The 23,103-nt window shown below is 33.4% G+C and overlaps 1 protein-coding gene and 1 long non-coding RNA gene across 2 annotated transcripts in view; both read left to right on the forward strand.

Moving 5' to 3' along the window:
• LOC127699896 (uncharacterized) overlaps positions 1-4,171 on the forward strand; it is a 43,443-nt gene extending 39,272 nt beyond the window's left edge. The window contains exons 3-4 of the long non-coding RNA XR_007981280.1: positions 358-388; positions 4,091-4,171. This is a non-coding gene — a long non-coding RNA (uncharacterized LOC127699896). The remainder of the gene's footprint in view (positions 1-357; positions 389-4,090) is intronic.
• LOC127699901 (putative ankyrin repeat protein RBE_0317) overlaps positions 1-23,103 on the forward strand; it is a 639,895-nt gene that overhangs the window by 505,672 nt on the left and 111,120 nt on the right. The gene's annotated exons all lie outside the window — the stretch shown is intronic.

Genomic DNA, 23,103 nt, shown 5'->3' on the forward strand with positions numbered 1-23,103 from the left:
ATATGCCAAATATGAACTCATTTGGAAAAAGTGACATTCGGACGGTTTTGCATGGTTTTCTGGCAGATTGGCTCTTAAGTAGTACAACGGTACTGATTGTGTTCACTCACTCATTATCTTTGAGAATACACTACTTGCATTGTCTCCCTTTTCATATATAGTAATACATTTCGGTTTGTTGTAATTTTAAGTGAAAAAAAAACATCACAATTATTTGTATACTTTGATTAAACTGTAATTGTTCTGCTCCTCAAAGCGTCTTGATTGACAAACAAAAAATTGTTTTTATTGTTGCTATTAAAACGGTTTTCTGAAAAGATTTAACACTCATAATTAATGTGTATGTTTATTTTACAGATAGAAGATGGCAAGTTGGCAGCTAAATCGGGTAGGTTTTATCAAATGAGAGAAATCTTATTATTCGTATTTGTTATAAAGCGTTATCCTTTTTCATTAAAAAGAAAATCAGTTATAATGTATTCCGAATTCAGGTTTTGACGTAACATCAGTTTTATTTCAATTTATCCGAGTTTATAGACCTATTCAATATATCTGATTTTAGCTAAAGATTGGCATACATTTATATATTATTTATAAAGTGTCGTTTTCATTCCATAACATTGTGTTCGCTGCTTCCTATTATCGTTATTATTATTTTACATTATATTAAACAGAGTATCATGGTCAATTATAATTAATTAAAAAAAAAAACCCTTTCAAGATGTTGTTGGATGCTGTCCAAATGATTACTCTGCTTTGTGTATTTTGTTATCATTTGAAATGCATGATTGCCTTATTCACAACATTTTTTGTAAAAAGCTTAGTTAACGAAATTTTTTGAAGAAACATGTTATTACGTTTATGTTACAAAGATGTGGAAAAGTATTATTAGTCTTAGTTAGATTTTGAAAAGTTTATAATTATAAACACTCCTAACAATTAATTTCTTTCACATTATTGTAATTTGAAACAAATAAGATTGGCTATATTTCTATCGTTTTAAAGAAACATTTGTCATTCAATCCAGTCCGTGTGAACTACCCGTGTAAGTCATTATATAAATAACACATAGCTGAGAGGGTGATAGAGCAGATTGTTACCCCGAGAAAACATTGTCAACTGAGGCGAAGCCAAGGTTGACAATGTTTGTTCGAGGAGTAACAATCTGGTCTATCACCCTCTCAGATATGTGTTATTTAATTTATTATACTCAATGTTCAGCTGTTAAATTTCAAATTCAAAGTTATAAACTATGTTGTCTTGTACATAACAATCCTCCGTATTTATCAAAGCACAAACTTGAGCAAGCGTCTCTGTGAATGGTAATAGAGTATTTGCCATGGGATAGAGTAAATTGTCTCCCTCGTATTACCGAATGAAAATCTGGCATTTTGACATACAGTATAATAATAGAATTTATTGCATTTTTGAATGTATGACTTATTGCATGGATTGGTGCCTGTCAAATATGCTCTAGTGACAAAGTAGTTAGTGAACAGAATGGCTTGTGGAAATAACAATGTGGTTAAACTTATGATTTAGGTCAGTGATTCTGTACTTATACACCCTTGCCTTTGCAATATTTGGATTTAAGCATTTCTGATGAAGGCAAATTCAGAAAAGCCTTTCAGACCCATCCCATTTTTACAATGCTACTTTAAAGTTGTTCTGATAGTCTGACCCAAAATATATAAGAATAACCTCAAAAGTACAATCCTAATTTTTGAACTGGGGTAGTTCTTAAATTGTTCTGATTTGATTTTAAACAACCACGTCACAAACACCGCAACCAGTGTTATTTCAAACTGTTTATAAATCCAATTATGTTAATCGTAAATTTTCTGACAATTTTCATAGGTTATGATTTAAACCGAAGTGACTTATCACTAGGATATACCTGGTTAGAAACACAACGGGTGTCACATGTTAACAAGATAAATGTTGTCCATTCAGACTATTTGATGTAACTTGACGTTTTTAATTGACTTCACTTCACTTCTTTGTCTAATATTATGTTTTATTTTATTTATCAGTTTATTGGTTAGATATTTTTGATACCGTGTTACATTCGAATAAATGAATGTAGAGATTTAACCGAAATTTACAAATTGTATACTGACGTGTAATTTATTTGTAAGATTTTTCATTAAAAAAAAAGCAATATCATATTATCTCAAGCAAAATATATATCATAATACAAAAAACCCATTGATTTTATCGATTGAAAATTAATACAAATTTTTCTAGAAATGAAATATAACCCAAATAATTGAATACGAAGATTTCATTGTCATTTAAGCCATTTCTAGTTGTCTGTTGCAATATGTGTTTAATATTAAACCCAAATGAAAATGTCCGTTCTAGCATTAATTGTTCGAAAGAAATGAGAATAGAAACGGGGAATGTGTCAAAAATACAACAACCGGACCATGGAGCACAAAACAGCCCATGATCACCAACGGTTCTTCAACGCAGCGAGTTACGCCACACTTAATTCCGGAATATATGTAAATACATACATGTTCATAAAATGTCCTATTTTAGGGATACAGTTTCTGATTGATCACTTCTTTTAAACACATATTAATCTTTATTATCTTTTACTCAGAATATTTGAATTTTGAATAACGAATAGGCTTCTTACTTTACATATGGAAATAAACGAGTATTTCTTCCTTCCTGTTCATTACGTAATTGGCGATTTTACATGTGATAATCCAGATCCTACAATACGCATTATTTTTCTTAATACGTTTGTTTGGCCTTACCTGACTTTATATCTAATTGCATATATCTTATTATCAGCTGTTTATTTTAATTAAAACAAACGCTATCCAAGCATTGGTAGTTAGTCAGGTCATATATGTCTTCTTTGATTCTATAAAGTTTACATCCCAAACGTTCAGTTTTGGGAAATACAAATAAATTATTTTGTTTTTTTTTTAAATATGTTGATATATTCTGATTTTCTCAAAATAACGAGTTCCCCCAACTTTGAAGACTAATACTCCTGATACTGCCTTGATGATAAATTTAATATAAAAATACAGGTGTTGACATGACTCGGACAAATCACTTTAATTAATGAAGATCAACATCATCACATATCTGACATCTAAAAAAAACATAATAGAGCGTTCAAACAAAATGTTTAAAATCTTTTGTTGGGCTTTTTTTTTGCAAATAATACGACTAATGGTTAGATATACCACTTTGTACTTGGATCTTTTTACTCTTCATTTGTATTCCTGTCTTAATGATTTCTCTCACAGGACGGTGTCACCAGAAGGAAATGGTGTGCTTATTCATCCTTATTTAACTCAGGTCATCATCGGTTTCTGTTTGGGTTTGTGTTGCTTAGCCTTTAGTTTTCTTTGTAGTGTTGTGTAGACTTGTTATTTATTTATTAGTTTTTTGTTGTTTTGCCATAGCGTTGTCCGTTTCTCTTTGACTTATTAGTTTTGAATGTCCAGTTGTTTAATTCCTACTCTTTTTATAAACTACATTTTTGATGATCAACAGCCTTTGTATATTTTGAACCTCGTTCAACTGCTGTTGCCTTTATTTGTCATAGTGAAGACAAAATAAACATTTATAACACGCGTTGATATAATTTCGAATGGAGATTCTGTTTTATATCATTTAAACAATGATATCGTAGCACACTTGTCGGACGTTGTGTTTACTTTAATCATTGGCTTTAATGCATATGCCGCAAACGTAAGACATATCTCAAACAAATGAAAGTCTTTTGATAAGGTAAGCAGATTGTTAATTGTAAACCAATTGATGTGCAGGTTAATTGTTTGAAATGTAATAGTAATTTTGTTTGCGAGCAAATACCGTGTTGCTCCGAACATCTCTTGTGTGTACAAAACTTTAAGGATAAAGCATAAAATGCAATATCTGTCAAGATGAAAATAAATGCTCAACGTTTAGGAAGTCTATACTATTCATAAGATAGACCAGTAAAAATATCGGCAAATATTGCATTTGTATTACCAAAGATAGAAACAAAATATATTTGATACTATTGTACAAAAAGTGGTTAAATGAAATATACCTGGTTTTTTTTTTTTTTTTTTAACAGGCTCTCCAAGACGCAGCTTATGCCGGAGATTTAGAAAAGGTCAGGAATTATCTTGTCAAAGGTGCAGATATTAACGATGTAGACTGGGTGAGCATAATATCATAGACATCTGAATGAATAAAATAAACTGTATTACACGATAACAAGATAACAAGCAATTGACAAAGAATGAAAATAGTATTAATCTTCATTCTTCCCAATAATTCATCTATACTTCTATTTTTTTTTTATTACGATGTTCTTGGGATCAAATGGTGATTGAATATAATAACGGCCATGACTTGCAACAGTCGCTTGCAAGCGTAAATGGTGTATATAACCAGATTTTAGATATTTCAGAATAGCAAGACAATTGTTCTTATTGTTTCTCTATTTTTTAAGAATCAATATCGACTGAGGTTATATTTACTAACTATCTAGTTACTACACACAAAAAAAATGCCAAATGAAGGTTTGAGCTTGTTTTTACTGCGTTCACCTCAACGACCATAAGTATTCGTCACCACAATTGTTTTATATATGTAGCCGATTTTATTATTAACTGTAGCAACCTTCTTTTTTTTTTTGCGTCTTTGTTAGATATATTCGTATGTTTGTTTGAATTTTCAGTCAGTTGTGTTATATGTCTGTGATGTATGTTTACACAGTCGTGCTGGATCCCAATTATTGTCACATTAACCAAATATGTATGTTTGGGGTGCTCAATCAATTTTGTCAATATAATGCAACTGTTAACAACTGTCATACAATATGAATGTTTTGCCAGCCATACAAATTGAGTTAACCCACCATTTTCTAAGGAAAATGCCTCTACCAAGTCAGGAATATTACAGTTCTTTTTTTATTCGTTCCTTTGGTTGATTGCGTTTGATTTTGTCATTTGTATGTGCTTTCCCCTTTTTGATTTTACCTTTAAGTTCGGTATTGTTTCTATACTTTTTTCTATACATATTGTGTTACATAAAAAGATTATTCTTCAAACCTATGTTTTAATGCGTATTGATTAGGTTTTAACCAATTTGTTGAAAGATGCCGGAATGACAAAATGTAGCTTCTTTATTTGGCGGTAATGAGGTATACAGATGTTTGTATTTATTCTATTTTGAATAATTTAATGTAAAATGTAACATATTTTATCTGACGGTGATAGTCTCTTTTCATTTCATAGATGGATAGATTTTAGTATAAGAACTTCATTTGAATTGCTACAAAATACATGGTAAAGTCTGTTAAGAAAGGTTGATATGTGTTGTTAATTTGTTTTCAATTCTTATCATGAATTATGCTTGCTGTTCTGTTTGATTAATATAAATGTACCGTTACCATTCCTGGCTACGTTGTTAACATCAAAGTTAATCGATCAGAGCATACTCTACGTAGTGATCAGTGATATGTAAAACATTTCCATTGATCTAACAGTTTGATTTCAATAACTCTAGAACGACAAGCCAAACAATTTCATAATGAACCAAAAAACAACAAACAATAGTGCAACTGCTGAAATGTCTAGCAGTTGTTATCATCTCGATTAAATTTCAAAGTATAGGCAACATTTTACTATAGGTACCATAAGCAATGATCATTGGTAATGAGGTCATGGTCTGTTCAATACAACCACACTGACATGTACACCTTATAATGTTCCAATACAAATAGTTGGCCTATATCTAAAAGTATCAGAGCGAAACAGTCGTTTAAAACCAGGAACATTTCATATTGACCCATTGACCATGAAAATGAGGTCAAGGTCAGATGGACATGTAGCTTTACAATCATATACAACATATAGCGTACGAACTGTTGCTAGTAGTTTCTGAAATAGGCATACGCAATTAAAGTAAATATTAACCACTGAACCATGACAATGAGGTCAAGGTAATTTGAACCATAGTAGACGGACAGGCACACTGTACTGTCATTCGAGAGAACAAATTATGGTGATCTATTGCTTACAGTACATGAGAAACTATGGTGGCATATATCTGCCCCTACTTGTCACTCAGTTAAGTCGTCATAATAAGCTAAATAAGCCGACTTGTCAGCTAATTTAGTCTACTTGTCACTTAGTTAAGTATTCTTGTCACATAATAAAATGAAACTATGGAGGCTTATAATAGTCACGAGTTGATCAGTTCTCAGCTCAACTTGTTGAAAAAATAAGTGGTAAAGTTGCATTATTATACAAACCTTGTGAACTTAATTTTGTGTACTTGTTTGGTTATTTTCTAAACTTTGCGACCTTCCAAAAGTGCACTTGTTAATTTCTTTCGAACAAGTTTACTTTAACAAAGTGAACAAAACGCAAAGACTCGCATTGTGTACATGGTATTTGTTCACTTGTTACATACTACAACTAGTCTGATAGTTCCATTATAACAAACCTTGTATACTTCATTTTGTTTACAAGTGGAGTTATTTTCTAAACTGTCTACTTTCTAAAAGTGCACTGGATAACTTCTTCTCTACAAGTTTATATTAACAAAGTGAACAAAATGTTTATTCTCATTTTGTGGTGTTGTATTTTGTGCACTTTCCTTGCTAATAATGTTTACTTGTCGAGTTGTTTCTCACCTTTTTCATTTACTGAAAGTATACTTGTATTGTTTGCATTTAACTAAGTGTACTTTTTTACCAATACCATTGCTTTGGAAATATTGCAAGTTTACTTGTTAAAAGTCAACATGATCTGCAAATACAGTACGGCTTTTAACATGGAGCCTTGACTCGCACCGCAAAGTAAGCTATACATGACAATATTTGACTAGTGTAAAACATTCAGACGGGACAAACCAACAGCCATACTTATTTAAAACACAATAAACGAAAAACAAATATAACACACAGCAACAAGCGACAAGCACTAACATTACAGGCTCCTGAATTTGGGACCGGTACATATAGTATATATGCAGCGAGGTTAAAAGTATTTGCTGGACCCAAACCATCCCTGTAACCTGGGACAGTGTTGCATCACTTTTTAAAAAGGTTTAACTCATCAGACCTGTACCATGTATCATAAAGTAAGCAACCAATGAATAAACGGGTATAATGCCGCAAATAAAAATAAACGATATCATTTCAGGTATAAATGTCCAAAAATGAGAATTGAGACATAAAAATTTTAAAGACCATTAATCCGACGGTTATCCTTGCATATTGCAAAAAACCTAAATGTATAAAATAAAGGCATAGCTGATGCCAATGATTTTGTTTGAAAAAAAGTTCAAAGGTGACCATTAATCCGACGGTTATTTACATATATAAATAAGATGTGGTATGAGTGCCAATGAGACAACTCTCCATCCAAGTAACAATGTATTTTAAGTTAACAATTATAGATCAAAGTACGGCCTTCAACACGGAGATTTGGCTCACACCGAACAGCAAGCTATCAAGGACTCCAAAATGACCAGTGTAAAACAATTCAAACAGGAAAACCAACGGTCTAAACTATATAATATAAAATACGAGAAACGAAATACACATATGAACCACAGCAACAAACGGCAACCACTGAACAACAGGCTCCTGACTCATTAGGACAGGGGCATATAAAATATGCAGCGGGTTTAAACGTGTTGACAGGCGCACCAACCTTAAACCTAACCTGAGACAGCAGTAAAACATGAACAACATGAAATGTATATAACTTTTACATGCACAGGGAATGACGTGTCCCTGTACATTGGACTTCGTAATTAATGTCTTGATTAGAGTACCAAACTTGAATTTTAACCAGCACATATACATTCAATTTGAATCTCAGTGGCATGGTAAAATACCCTGTTTCGTGATAAAAGTTCCACAAATTCAAGTTTTTATGAATTATAGCCTTGTGTCAGTGTTTAACTATTCAAACCACACCACCTCCAACAATATAAATAAAATGATCCGCCGGCCGCAGCTTGATAAGACCGCAGAGGTCGAACCCTGAAAAGTAGGGGCAAATATAGAGACAAAATTCAAGCTTGATAAAGATCTGAATTTTGATTGTGATTAAATGTTTGACACAGCATAGGGTTTTGGTACAGACTGAATGTGAAAGAAGAATTTAAAAATTTGAAATTAGGCATTTACCTATTACGGTCCAATATCCAAATACACGGTTAGATTCAGCGTATCTGGGATAAAGCCACAAAGATTCAGTTTTTGATGAAATCAAACGAAGTTCAATTTTGAACCCTTTGGACCTCAATGTGGACTAATTTCAAACGGGGCCCAATATCATAATCGAAAACACGATAAGAACCTGAACAATTTAGGTCTTTAAACTAATCCCCCATTGAAAATTTTTAAGAGATTTGTATTTATATTCAATTTAAGATTTCTTGTTGTTGCTCGATATCGTGCTGTTGCGCACTACTGAGTATATCAGTTTTCAGAACCTTGTGGTTCAATTTTATAGAGATCAAATGACTTAAACTCAAGGAATTGTCTGGAAACTTGAAAATCATTGTTCCCAACTTTTGTGCCCCTAATTCCTAAACGGTAAGAACCCAAACAATTGAAGTCTTCAAATCAATCCCCATTGAAATTTGTTAACAGAATTATGTATTTATTTCTTGTAATAGCGCAAAAACCATGATGTTGCGCAATACCTTGCTGTTGCGCAATAACGTACTATTACGCAATACTGAGTAAACAATTTTTCATATAGATCATTACGAATCGTTGGAATTATTATTACTTTATTATGAAAAGTTGAAATTAGTTAATTGTGAATAGTTAAAAGGTATCCATATCTAGATATGATTTGAACTATATATCAAAGACCACTCTTGGTTTATTTTTTTTAAATGTGGTACATGGTCCATCTGTTCGGCAGTAAAACCTTTGACGCATCAAGATGATGGCGTTCGTATACCAAACGCGATGCAGTATCCAATACAAACACGCCCCATGAAAATAAAGACGTAACAAGAGATGAAATGAAATCAGCGTTAAACATTGTGTAGCATCGCCATCAGAAATAGGGTACCACCGCAGCGAAGTGCAAAGACAAAATAAGATAAAGACAGTTGTATTTCCTTTGTTTGAACCACTTCTATCGGTTTGATGAGGTTAACGCTTATCGAATGTTTAACTGATGTAAATAACTTTAATTTTCTATGCAAACACGTACTGACAAACGATAATATTTTGTGCTTTTAATAACTTCAAAATTGTCCACTTGGTACCTGGAAATTTCAAGATGGGTCGTCTTTTGTCGCCCCTTTTGTCAAATATTGAACTGTTTTCCACTATTTTTCCAGATGAATTTTAAGATTATGCCACTGTGGTTTTATATTCTCTGAAATTTCCTAACAAGAATTTTGTTTAAAGAATATGGATCAATTGTTAACACGAAAATGTGTTGGTATGATTGCCAATGAGACAACTCTCCTTCCAAGACCTAAACTCCTAAAGTATTCAAGAGGTAGGGCCAATTTCCCTTGATTTTTTTTTTCACAGAAGGGTCAACTTCAAAAAGGGCTGAAAGAATAAAATTTACGATAAAAACAAGAAATAAAAATGTTTTTTTATCAATATCTCGATTTTTATATATCATGATATGTCTGCAAAATAGTTAATTAACCCCCCATAAAAGGATGAAAGTCAAATATGCGGAATTACCGTGTTTTTAGATGGGTAAAATAGGGAATCCCCCAAGAAGGACATTTAAAACCAAAACAAAGTGATGTTTGTTGTTGTTGTTGTAATTTTTACAACCTTTTTCTTCAAAAATAAAATTGGTTTAGTGTGTCCTTAATACTTAAAAACAACGTTTTTAATACAAAAAAGTGGAACTTCACTAAATTGTACCTATATATCTGCTTAATATCATTGTTTTCTCCAAAAGTCGCCGTGGTCTCATTGGTATAGAACTGTAAATAGTAGATTACTTTTAGGAAGAGGTTCAAATCAGATTTTTTGCATTTTTTTGCATTGAAATATCAAATTGTAATGTTTCTATCATATTTTATCGGATGTTTGTTTAATTCATAGAGTCATCATGGATCATTTTGACTCCATATTATTTCATTAAAGAAAATAATGTGTTGCTAATTGTGTGTTCTCCTATTACTTGCCATACTTTTTTCTTATTTCCTATTCCTGTGTTTACATTTATTATATATATGCAAGGAACAATTGCCGTCAAACTGAAGAAGGTGCCTGTACATAACCTATAACACGATAATTGATTAAATAGCAATGAAGCCTAAATGTGTGTGTAAATATACACATAATCAAAAAAAGGTCATAACAGAACAAATTCAAAACAACACAAACAATTTTTCGAAACATTGAACAAGAACGTTTTTGAAAATTGTATTATATGTAACAAATGTACACAGCAACGTATCGCCAATCCACCAAATGTGAAGATACTAGTACTGACATTGTTACCACCGTCCTTGCACCGGTACCTAAGTCATCAGAAAATAAAATAACACCACTGAACGAATCAATTACACTACCAATCGTGACTGTAGGTAAACCACAACAAAGGGTCCATTTGTTACAATGCCAGAAAAGGTCAGATTATGTGTGTTTGTAACACAAGGAGTTCTAGTACCAACTGGTGTAAGATGTTGTTCGGTTCCTATAGACTGTAAAACCTTAAAAATTGGAACAAATATACATCCAGATTGAGGAAAACAACATCCTCGGAAAACGCATCGCGGATATTATACGGCTTCTTGACAGGTTACGTGGTATGCCGTATGTTATCTCATGCTCCTCATTGGCGTTGACAAACAAAATCAATATTGGTTTTGATAAACCAAAACATCAATAGTCTTGGCCTTATTAATTGTAAGAATACCTGTTCAAGGTATGAAAATAGATGGTGTGACGTATTTTCATGTACTATAATTAGCATCTATCGGGCTATTTAAAAAAATGATTAACCTACCTAATCAAATAAAAAACATCAGTGGGAAAAGGCCTTATCTCTTTGAACAAGTATAGGTCACAGTACGGCGATCAACGTGGAGCCTCGACTGACACCGTTTTTCGTGTATCGTTTTTTTTTTTATATAAATCTGACCGTTGGTTTGTCCCGTCTTAATTGTTTTATCTATCCCATCAAACTAGAGATAAAGGATACAACAGATACAGTTAGGTCTGCCTCATATCTTGACTTTCCTCTAGAAATTGACAATGAGGGTCGGTTGAAAACAAAACTTTACGACAAAAGAGATGATTTCAGCTTCCCAACTGTGAACTTTCCATTTCTATGTAGCAACATTCCAGAAGCACCTGCAAACGGAGTGTATATCTCCCAATAGATACGATATTCCCGGGCTTGTATTTCCTATCATGATTTCCTTGATAGAGGGTTGCTGCTCTCAAGGAAGCTATTAAACCAAGAGTTCCAAATGGTGAAGTTGAAATCATCCCATCGTAAATTTAACGGACGCCATCACCAGTTGATTGCTCGTTATGGAATATCCGTTTCACAGATGATATCGGATATGTTCCTTATGTCGTAACTTCAATCCGTTCCCTTTTCACGATCGAATGTGACCTACCAAATTAGACTATTTACTGGGTTTGTAACATATAACATGAGCAACACGATGGGTGCCACATGAGATCACCCCTGTTTTTGGTGGGGTTCGTGTTGCTTAGTCTTAAGTTTTCTATGTTGTGTCTTGTGTACTATTATTTGTCTGTTTGTCTTTTTCCTTTTTAGCCATGACGTTGTCAGCTTATTTTCGATCTATGAGTTTGAATGTCCCTCTGGTATCTGTCGCCCCTCTTTTACACTAGTCATTTAGGGACATTTATAGCTTACGTTGCGGTGTGAGTCAATGCGCCACGTTGAAGACCGCATCTTCTTATCTTTATATCATTATTCGACACAGCAGTTAAAAAAATGGTATCCTTTCATTATGATAAGACCTTATAACAAAGCATCTTTAATCAGCAATACATGTGGTATTCTTCTATGCTAGAGTTTTCTCCCAATAACACAAATAATTGTTTTCCATAAACCAAGTAATCATTGGGTAGACAATACGCTATCATGTAAACATTAGAAACTTATTTTCATCACACGACATCTTTGCGACTTGGCCGGGAAGTTATGTTTTGAATAATGTATTGTATTTTTTATGTCACTATACTACTTATAATCTTATCATGCTTTCCAATACAATAAGGTAACATTGGTGAAAGACCCCCCCCCCCCCTCTCATGAATTAAAAATCTATCATTTACATTGATCATAATATTTGGGGTGTAAATTAGATACACCAACTTGGGCTAACGGCTTCGTTGTGTATCTAATATTTACAAACCGGTATTGTATTGCTTGTCCGTGCTAATTTCTTGAAGTTTGAAGATAAGGGAAAAATACATGCAACATGGCTTCCAAATTATGTTCTGTCTTTGTATTAGATGTATGTAACCCTCTCATATCGGAAGGGTGTCTGATTTAAATAAAAGCAATAATTTTTTTTTTCTTTTTTCTTGTTCTAAAAACAGCAAGTAGTTTGGATAAAACGTGAAAAAGTGTTATTGTCTCAAATTTTCCAGATGCAGAAACACTTGCAGAAGAAGTTAGATGCATAGTTTTAGAATTTAGAATGAAATTGTAATTGTCTCTATTTTTCTGTCATCAAAACCTTATAATAATAATAATTTGATTATATAACAAATTTGACAGATATTTTTCAACATCTTAATGATAACTTTAGTTCTGTCGGTCATAAATGTGTGCCTAAACCCAAAACCACTTTCTCTACAGATTGTTTAGCATCGTGTGTAAAGAGTAGGATAAATGGAAATGAATCATTTTACCTCTATTCTGTTTCAATATCTGAAGTATACAATAAACTTATTAAACTAGACGTAAGTCAGTAAGTCAACAGGGCTTGATGAAGTTGGACCTCGTATCCTAAAACTATCCTCGCCAATTATACCCGAGTCGCGTGCACTGTACATGTATTTTTCCTGATGAGCTGAAGGAAGCTAGGGTTATATCACTTCACAAGGGTGGCGACGCTACTGATGCGAACAATTATAGACCAATTTCTCTAATTCTATGGAAATGTATCCCTTTCCGAATTAATTGTATAAAAAAAATTAATCAACGTGTGGTTGCGAGTGATCTTAGAAGATGATTGGATAAGTTTAAGGGTCATAACCTTTATCAGCTCACTGGATAAATCAAAATATGCTAACAGGTGTTAATGAAATTGACAACTTTGTTGAAAGTGAAAGGCACTCGAAGACTCAAAGGGGATTTCAGTTTAGCAAAAAAGTAAAATTTATTTTTTAATCATTAGAGAAACATATTCTTACTCGTGGATTATCGGATTTATACAATCTCGATAGTTAAATTATAAATAATAAGGCTCGGACTTAAAAATTAATAATTTAACTATCTCGATTGGATAAATCCGATAATCCATTGGTATCAAAGTAAGAGTCTATATATCTATACTCCCGACCATTTCTAAAATTTAAGCAACCATATGCATATTTCGTCAAATTAAAACTTCTTTTAAGGCAGTAATTGGGCTTTAGTTCTGGACATTCATGTAACACCTCACTACTTAAATTAATTGATGAATGGCTAAGTGGAATGGATAAAGGGATTTTGACATGTGTACTTTTTTTCTAGACTTTAGCAAAGCATTTCATATTGTTAATCATAATATTTTATTCAGCAAATTGAAAAATGTATCATTGTGATGATCATGCTATTGATTGGATTTATCATGAAGATTTCAGAAGATAATGATCAATGATATTGAATCTTATTTCCGAGAGGTTCAATCAGGAGTAACACAAGGTTCCATATTAGAACCTTTACTGTTTATAATATTTATCAATGATTTATCGCTTGTATAGAAATATGGTCACAACCCGGACAAGACACGACACGAAAACCATTAAAAAGCGGCAGTTTGGTTGTTCAGAGTGCATAAATACGGCATCCACGTCATTGGAGAATTGGGTCTGCTTTTCAAATGACTTGTGAAAAAGGAGTTCCGCGCTCTCTGAACATAATAAAACTTTAAAGCACATGTTCAAGACTCCGAAAAATCTGCTTCCGTCATAGTTTTTCATTCCTTCAGCCTGGTCGACCAACTATACAGAATTAACCATAGATAGATTCTAATGGCGATCTTTAAGATTTTCAATTTACTTTCCAAGCCTTCAATATCCTGCCTTCCAAAAGCACACCTCTGATTTCAGAGTAGAAGGATGTACCTAACACCAATTGAAAGTAATTTACACGTAAAAAGTCTTGACAATATACATTTTTTAAAGATTCACGGCTTTGTCTGAGTGATTGCATGCAATCATTTCTTTTTATTTGTCGGTAACGTTAGTTATAGCAATAAATCACGAAATTCGAATTTGCCTTTTGGCCATATCTATGAGCAGAAAAATGGATTTCGCGATGTCAAGTAAATAGTGAAATCTTCAAATCTATTCAGACTACAATGCTGAAAATCAAACAACTTTGAAAAACATGGTATATAAATAACATATGCAAAATTCAAAAGTCAGTGGCATCATCTTTTTTTTTTTGAAATTTCGGGGCATAGCAACAAGAGAGTACAAGATCCTAAATATTTTGTCCTAGAACTTCTCTTACACATTAAGCGATAGAAACATAAAAATGGTGCATTACAATAGCACTTTAACATTTGCCTAGAAAGTTTCAGCATTTTAAAATTAATCCTAGGGACTAACAAAATATTCTGGAAAAGTAACTTATTAATAACCTTGGTAGTCTTGTTCTTTTTTGAATTTTGGTTCATTTCTATGCTTCAAAGCGTATAGTGGCGTCCATTTTGCTGAACTACATTTTTAGTATACATTATTTTTGAGGGGCAAGCTCAAGCCCGCCTCTGGTTGCGGGATTTCTCGTTGCATTGAAGACCATTGTCGGCCTTGGGCTGTTTTCTGCTCTTTGATCGAGTTGTTGACCCCGTTTCCATTTTCTATTCTATTATTGATTTGGGAAAATAATCAATGATCCATACGTTCAGACAGTAGTAAAACAATTGCTGTTAAATAGCAAAATTGGATTAAAAAAATACTTCTAACTCTGTTAAATTTTGCTGAAAGCCTCTCAGACTTTTTATAGAGTGGAAACCATTCATATTATCAACCTTGAAAACAGAATGCAGAGCGTAATATTAGAAAGAGCTGTCTCCTCTCAAGTCTCGGTACTATCAGGCGTTCCCCAAGGCACAGTTCTTGGACCTCTATTGTTTTTGACCTACATAAATGACATGCCAGAAACATCAACGTCATCTAAAACAAAACTATTTGCAGACGTTAGCCTACTCTTTAGAACAATCAATAACCAGGCAGACAGTGACCTTTTGCAATAAGACTTAACATCATTAGAAGAATGGGAGAATAAATGGCAGACATTGGCAAATGAGCTTTAACGCAAAAAAAATGCACAGTTATCAGAATAACACAGAAGAACAAAGAAGCAATAGATACATCATACAAGCTTCACGGACATACACAAGGCAACGTTGATGCCAACAAATACTTAGCCGTAACTATCAGCAACAACCTATCCTGGGATAGACACATAGATAACATTGTAGGCAAAGAAAATACAACATTGGGATTTATTCGAAGAAATCTGAAAGACTGCACTAAACCAGTAAAAGCAGCAGCATATACAGCCATGGAAAGACCTTCAGTGGAATATGCCTGCACAGTTTGGGACCCATCAAGCCAAAAAAAGATCAAATCATTAGAACAAGTTCAAAAAAGAGCAGCAAGATTTGCTCATAACAACTACTCAGACCGAACACATGGCTGTGTAACACACATGGTTAAACAACTACAGAGGGAAAGCCTGGAAGAACGTAGGAAAGCCAACAGACAATGTATGCTATTTAAAATCATCATGGCCTAACCGATATAGACAGACAACAATATCTATTCCCCAACGACAGCAGGACCAGAGGTATAGGCCGCTTTTACCAAGAAAAAAAACAAAAACTGACACCTATGGACAGTCATTCTTCCCAAAGACCATCAGGGATTGGAATCAACTTCCATCTAAAACAACCTCGGCTGACACGAAAGAGGGATTCAGAGCTGCTCTGTAAGCAGGCTCTGAAAGGAAGTAAACAGCACAGCCTGTATATAATTTCAATTGTAAATTGGTGAATGATTTAAATGTAAATAACTTTAAGAAGACTTGCTTTGTTGCCCAGCACTACGCAAAGTTTTCGCGGGACCATACACATTAAATATGAATTCGGTTTCTTACTTGGAAGAAGAAAAAGGATTATGTCACAAAAGTTAAGGTAATCATTCAATATTAAAAGATGGAATTCCAACTTTGGAAAAAGATTTTTAAAACCCTTATTTGTTGGAAAAGTATACCTTAGAAATATAACAAGTTTGTTAACAATATAACAACATCAGCTGTATATAGCAAATGATTATATTTCCAAAATTAAACTGATTTGTTTTTTATTTTGATGTCATTTCCTTTAAATCATTTCATTTTATAATTTGTTCGAAACAACTGTGGCGCGGGGATATGCAATGTTGCTACCGTGTTACAAATGCATATCATTTGGAGAATGCGACTTGTAATAGAATCACTTATATATATCAATACACAGAAATTTTGTAAAGATTCGTGCATGTCCTGTGGGATAAGGGATAGTGTTGATTCTTCGCCTGTAAAGTATCGAATCAATTCTAACAAATTTTCGGAACATCCTCTTATGGGCCATTCCTCTGAATATTCAACAGCCAATTCGTCCAATGTTTCTACGCTACATTATAAGGGAAATGAATAGTCAAATGTAACAAACATTTGAGGCTGAAAGTGAAGTACGTTAGGGATGCATGTGTGAGCTTGAAATTGACGCTGTCTTTTTACTCGATGTTCATTCCAAGTTTCCATGAATTCTTGAAGCTGCCTACATATCAGTGGAAGGAAACAGTATATGATACACTCGATATGAAATGGTTCGGCGGTACAAAAAATGTAAGCATCACGCACGTACGCGAATTTATTCCTCCAGAAAGACTTTCCGAAAGATTTCTCCATGACCTTTCAATACGTTCATTTCCAGTAGACCTTCCAGTTGAGAAACTTCGTAATCCAGACATTGCATCACCATGATCAAAACGTAAAGCTATTTGTAGGTCTCTAACTATGACATTCTCAGTACCAGCATCCGCTCGTACGACACGAGGTATTCTTCTGGATTCCTTCACAAAATTTAAATAAAACTTGGCTATGTATCTAGGATTGTTATTTGATGGCCCTGCCTTTAACCATAAGATTCGTCTTGAATATTCGTCAATAGCTCAATGAATCGCTATACCACATGACTTCAACTTATCGTAGCTATCGATGTGTATCGGATAGTTTGGTCCACTGTTGAAATAACTTCTTCTGTGTAATCGATGCCTTCTTCTGGATTCTTCACCTACACTGTCAATAGAACGTAAACAAGGTCTGACAGTTTCTTGTGGGACAGTTAAATTGTACTGCGAGTTAAGTAATCTCCACATGGATCTATTACCAAGATTTGCATAACCTTCCGAACAGAGCTCTAATATCTTCTCCTGAACAAGAAATGTAGGACTGTGGTTTTGGCGTCTACGTAGTCCTAATATTCTTTTGATTCGTTCTATTGTTGACACACTTACAAAAATACCATGACACAGCATGAGAAACCCACAAATCTCTCTTGTATATAAACAACAGAAATAATATTTAACTAAATTTTCGGTTGATGTATCATCGCCTGTATAAGGATACGCAATAACGCCGTGTAGGACAATCAATACTGTTACGACAACCTGAAAATAAGTATAAATATATTATTACAGAAAGTCCACAAAGTATAAAGATATATAAATTGTGGTCAAGGAATAGGGTATCAGTGTACTATAGACAAATTTTCTTGTTCATTATCGTTTCTTGTGTAGTGTCTTTTATGAGAAAACGTTTTAAGAGATATGTGAATATGGGATTCTACAATAAAATAGTCCTTAAATAGACAAAGTACAAACAACAAACCTTACACATACTGCAATTTTTATATAAAGTTTAAAATAGGAACTAATACATGATTTCTTTTGATTACGTGTGCATATTGGAGTTTGCTTCCCTCGAAATACGCGGGAAACCTCGTGATGTGATTTGATACTTTTCTGCGTTACTTGCACTCAGTATCAGTATGAAAACAAGGTACATTGACCCTATACGACTTAGGTTAATTCTACCCCTGTTAAACGGGCGAAATGGCTGAACTGTAGGATATATTTTGAGAAAGTTATGTACAATGTGATATCGAGCGGGCAGGTTTGCAAGCTATCCGCCAGCGGTACATCACCTTTTCGGTAACTGGATTTTTTTTTCTCAAAAAAATCATGGTAGTTATACCCGAGTATTGTATGAATGTTACAGTTGTTTTCAATATAGTGCTGATACAATATGTAATCTAGAAATCCAGTGAATACAGATCACTATTGATGCACAGCTCAAATAATGAAGATCTATATTATGCTGTAGAAGACCCCCAAAAATATTTTTGCTTTGTTGAATAAAATCAAAAATATGAAGTACATGTATCTGTATTCCAAATATGGCTAAGTGTCTGTAAAAGTTACATAGAAATCCCGAAAAGCGATATTTAAAGATTGATAATTACAATATTGGTACCACTTGCTAAAATAGGATTTAGTCAATGTTATGCTACACGAATCTTCAAAAATCACGCAGGTCGACTTCTATTACTAGTAAATTCAATGTATGGCTAAAAAATATGGATACAAAAAGGAGGTCAACAGACGGACGTACGGACATCAGAGACACTATATGGGTCATTTTCAAAATCTGTCAATATTTGAGATAGAAATTGAGAAAATATTTTATCAATTTAATTCGATGTTAATATTATTAATGAACTCTTATGTATATGAACAAAATCTAAAATATGCAATCTTAATGAAACTTGGAAGATTATTTTAAATGCAATTTAATATATTAGAAATTACGGAATTTGTCAACTACATATAGTAATATTATGTTGATATCTAAATGTTAAGGACTAATAAATGATGACTCTTTCTTAAATATCATAAGATATTTTTTTTTCTAATTACTTCGATTATTACAGTGTTCAACGACCGATTTTGACATTTGCTTTTTGTCACCTTCATAACGATATTGTCAACCACACAACAAAAATGACCATAACATAATACAATTGTAGTTGGCCGTTACACTTAATATATTTATGAAAGTATAACTACTCTTTTCTTTAAAATGACAGCACCATATGAGACTTGTATTAACCGAATTTATACGTATGTTGAGCAATACGACGGTTGCCACATTTGGAGCAGGATCTGCTTACCCTTTCGAAGCACATGGGATTACCCCGGTTTTTTGTGGGGTTCGTGTTGCTCAGTTTTTATTTTTATAGTTTGTGTTGTGTGTTGGTGTTTGTCTTTTTTTTCATTTCTTGCCATGGCTTTGTCAGTGTGTTCCCACATTTGAGTTGGATAGTCCCTTTGGTATCTTTCGCCTCTCTTTTACCAAGTGAGATCTCCCAAAACATGTTTAACCCTACAGCATTTTTGCGCCTGTCAGGAACCTGTAACCTTAATTTGTTAGAATTGCATGTTTTTTTTTATTTTGGTTCATCTCTATGCTTCGTAGTGTAGAGTGGCGTTCATTTTCCCGATCTAGTATACGTCACTAGTGTTTTCGGACCTTCTCAAGCCCGCCTCTGGGTGAGGGATTTCTAGCTGTGTTGAGGGCTTATTGATGGCCTTGGGTTGTTTTGTACATTTGGTCGAATTGATGTCTCTTTGATACATTCTCCGTTTCCATTCTTTATTCTTAGTTAAAAAAAAAAAACGGGGCTACCTCTACTTACTTAAATGCCAATAATTGTTGATATTTTTATGCTTCCATTATTATTATGATATGTAAGTTAAGTTAATGCTGATGCACTTTCTAGTTGAAAATGGGTGTCAGAAGAAATATTTGGCAAGCAAAAACGTGCTCATTTCACATGTAGTTGACAAAATATATCAAGGACACTATAAACAAATAAAATAAATCTGAAACCATTGCCAACTACTATTTAATGCCTTTATGATATCATTCTACATTGTATTTTATATCATTAAACAGAAAATTGTATGATTTTTGTAATAATTATAAAGATGTCTATTTTATAACGATAAATTGGTATTTTTGGTACATGCAATTTACGGTCATTTTAGAGCTGTGAGTTCGAGTTCCAAGAAAATACTGGTACCTATTCCTTATTTTTCTTCTGCAAGTAGTAGAACCTACAAATCTACGTTGCATGGACACCAAAATTCAAATAATGATACAGTCGTATTTTTCTCAAAGGTTAGCCGGACAAGAATAAGGACGGATTTTGAAAATGACCCATATTCCGCCTTGCTTGCTTAGCGGCTGCATAATAATTTTTATTTAACGAGATAATGTAATCATGAATAGGTAAGCGATAAATGTATGTGACTATAACTAAAATGTGTCTTCGCAATGGTGGCCATATTTTTCGTTGACGAGCACATCGAGTATGATTTCTATCTCAAATCGTTCAGCAATTGCTCTGATTTCAAAATTGAATGCACAAATGACAGATTAGGGATATAACACTCATGCATTTCCTAACTAAGGTGTGATACAGACATTTGAATATTTACCTTTAATATATAATTCTTTGCCATGCTTCCAGACAGGATAGAGTTGTAAGCAAAATATACACTGAGACCACGTGGTTAAAATATTAAGCCCTGCCGACAGATTTCAGACCAAGTTGACTTTCAACAAGATAACTTGCAATATTTTGATATCAAGTTTATTTGTGAAAAGTACAATTAGCTAGATACAAACAATACAAGTATATTTTCAGTAAATGAGAAAGATGAGAAACAACTCGACAAGTAAACATTATTAGCAAGGAAAGTGAACAAAAACAACACCACAAGATGAGAATATACATTTTGTTCACTTTAATTTTGTTAATATAAAGTTCAGGAGAAGTTAACAAGTGTTCTTTCGGTAAGTCGGAAAGTTTAGATAATAACTCCACTTGTAAACAAAATGAAATATACAAGGTTTGTTGCAATGCAACTATCAGACTAGTTGTATGTTACAAGTGAACAAAGACAATGTACACAAGGCGAGTGTTTATTTTTCGTTCACTTTGTCAAAGTACACTTGTTCAAAAGAGGTTAACAAGTGCACTTTCGGAAAGTCGGAAAATTTAGAAAATAACTAAACAAGTACACAAAATCAAGTTCACAAGGTTTGTTATAATGAAACTTTTCCTCTTATTTTTGTCAACAAGTTGAGCTGAGAACTGATCAACTCGTGACTATTATAAGCGTCAGAATAACACACGAGTATCTTCTAAAAAATGAAGTTAAATCTTGCTTTGAATGCAAAATAAAGGCAACAGTAGTATACTGTTTAAAGGATGGAGAGTTGTCTCACTGGCACTCATACCACATATTCCTATATCTATAAATCGATTAAGGGAAAACAAATCCGTGTTACAAACTAAAACCGAGGGAAACACATCTACTATCAGATGAAAACAACGGAACAACAGGAACACTGCAACAAAACCGACGCCAACATACATAATAGATGGTTCATTTTTGAAAGAATATAGAATGTATTACATATAATACAAATATGTTGTTTCAGTTTAAAAAGATTACAACTTTTATCACTTTATCTTAGTGTTGAATTTTTATTTGTAAACACTTAATTTTGCTTTACACTTGAGTTATAGTATATGAAGGGCCTTATGTCTAATTTTTAAAACTACCTCCGCAAACATATTTGAAATAGCTCTAGACACGATATAGTCTTTTTGTGCTGAGGTTGAGTAAAGCAAAATACAGTCAACAAATCAATTTGTCATGTTCTACCAAGGAATGGTCCGTTTGATAGACCGACAGCAGTGAAGACGGATCTAACCACTTGATGCTTGTAAATAATTTGAATGTGGAGTAAATGCTAAGATTTCCCAGGAGGTTTTCGGCATTCTTATGGGAACATACTGGGCGCCTCCTCTTCTTAACTTTTTGTAAATTTCATATGAGTCGTAGTTTCTTCAGACACTTGTAAAAATCAAGTAAATCAGACACGCTACATTTTCTAATTTCATATACATGTATATTGATGATGTTCTCTCAATTAACAATTCAAATTTGTTTCTAATTGGATCACATTAATATATAGTTCGCAATTAGAGATTTCAAAAACCACAGACACAGCTTCCTGTACCTCATATTTTGACATATACCTCGAATGTGACTACGCAGGTCATCTCAGTACCAAAGTCAATGACATACAAGATGATTTCGATTTTGAAATCATATATTTCCTTCATCGAAGCATGCATTTCAGCAAATATATCAGATTTACCCGCGTTTTGCGTATGCATTTCTCAACTAATACGATTTTCGAGAGTTTTCAGCTGCTATTCAGGCTTTATAAAACGTCAATGGTGTCTTAGCGAAACATTTATGAGCCATGGTCTCAAAAAAATCCACGAAACGTACCACGATCTTAAAGCCAAATATTGAGTGTCAACCTCACAAATAATACAGGATGGTCTTGAGTTATTGATTTCAGGTGTTGACGTTGTGTATCATGTCATTACTTTTGCAGTTTTCTGTTTATTTGTATTCTTACTATTATGTCCCTTATGGTCGTATGACTCCTGACGTGACTATGTATATGTTTTTGGCTTGATGGCTTTCCTGATTGTGCTGGATCTAGAGGGGTGACTCGGACGCATGAAATTTGTATAGCGTAATTTCATTGTGTTTACCCTTGTATTACTATTTTACTTAAACCATACTGTATCGGGAACGTGTGTATATGTCGCGTTGTTTTATGTTTGAGTATAATGTACTACATTATATAAACTATCGTCTAGAAACAGTTGTTGTTTGTTGACGTCTCTACTAGATGTATCTGTTTGTTTGTCTAGATAAAAAAAAAA

This window comes from Mytilus californianus, unplaced genomic scaffold (genome assembly GCF_021869535.1).
Source record: "Mytilus californianus isolate M0D057914Y unplaced genomic scaffold, xbMytCali1.0.p SCAF_43, whole genome shotgun sequence".
In the NCBI taxonomy this organism is placed as follows: Eukaryota; Metazoa; Mollusca; class Bivalvia; order Mytilida; family Mytilidae; genus Mytilus; species Mytilus californianus.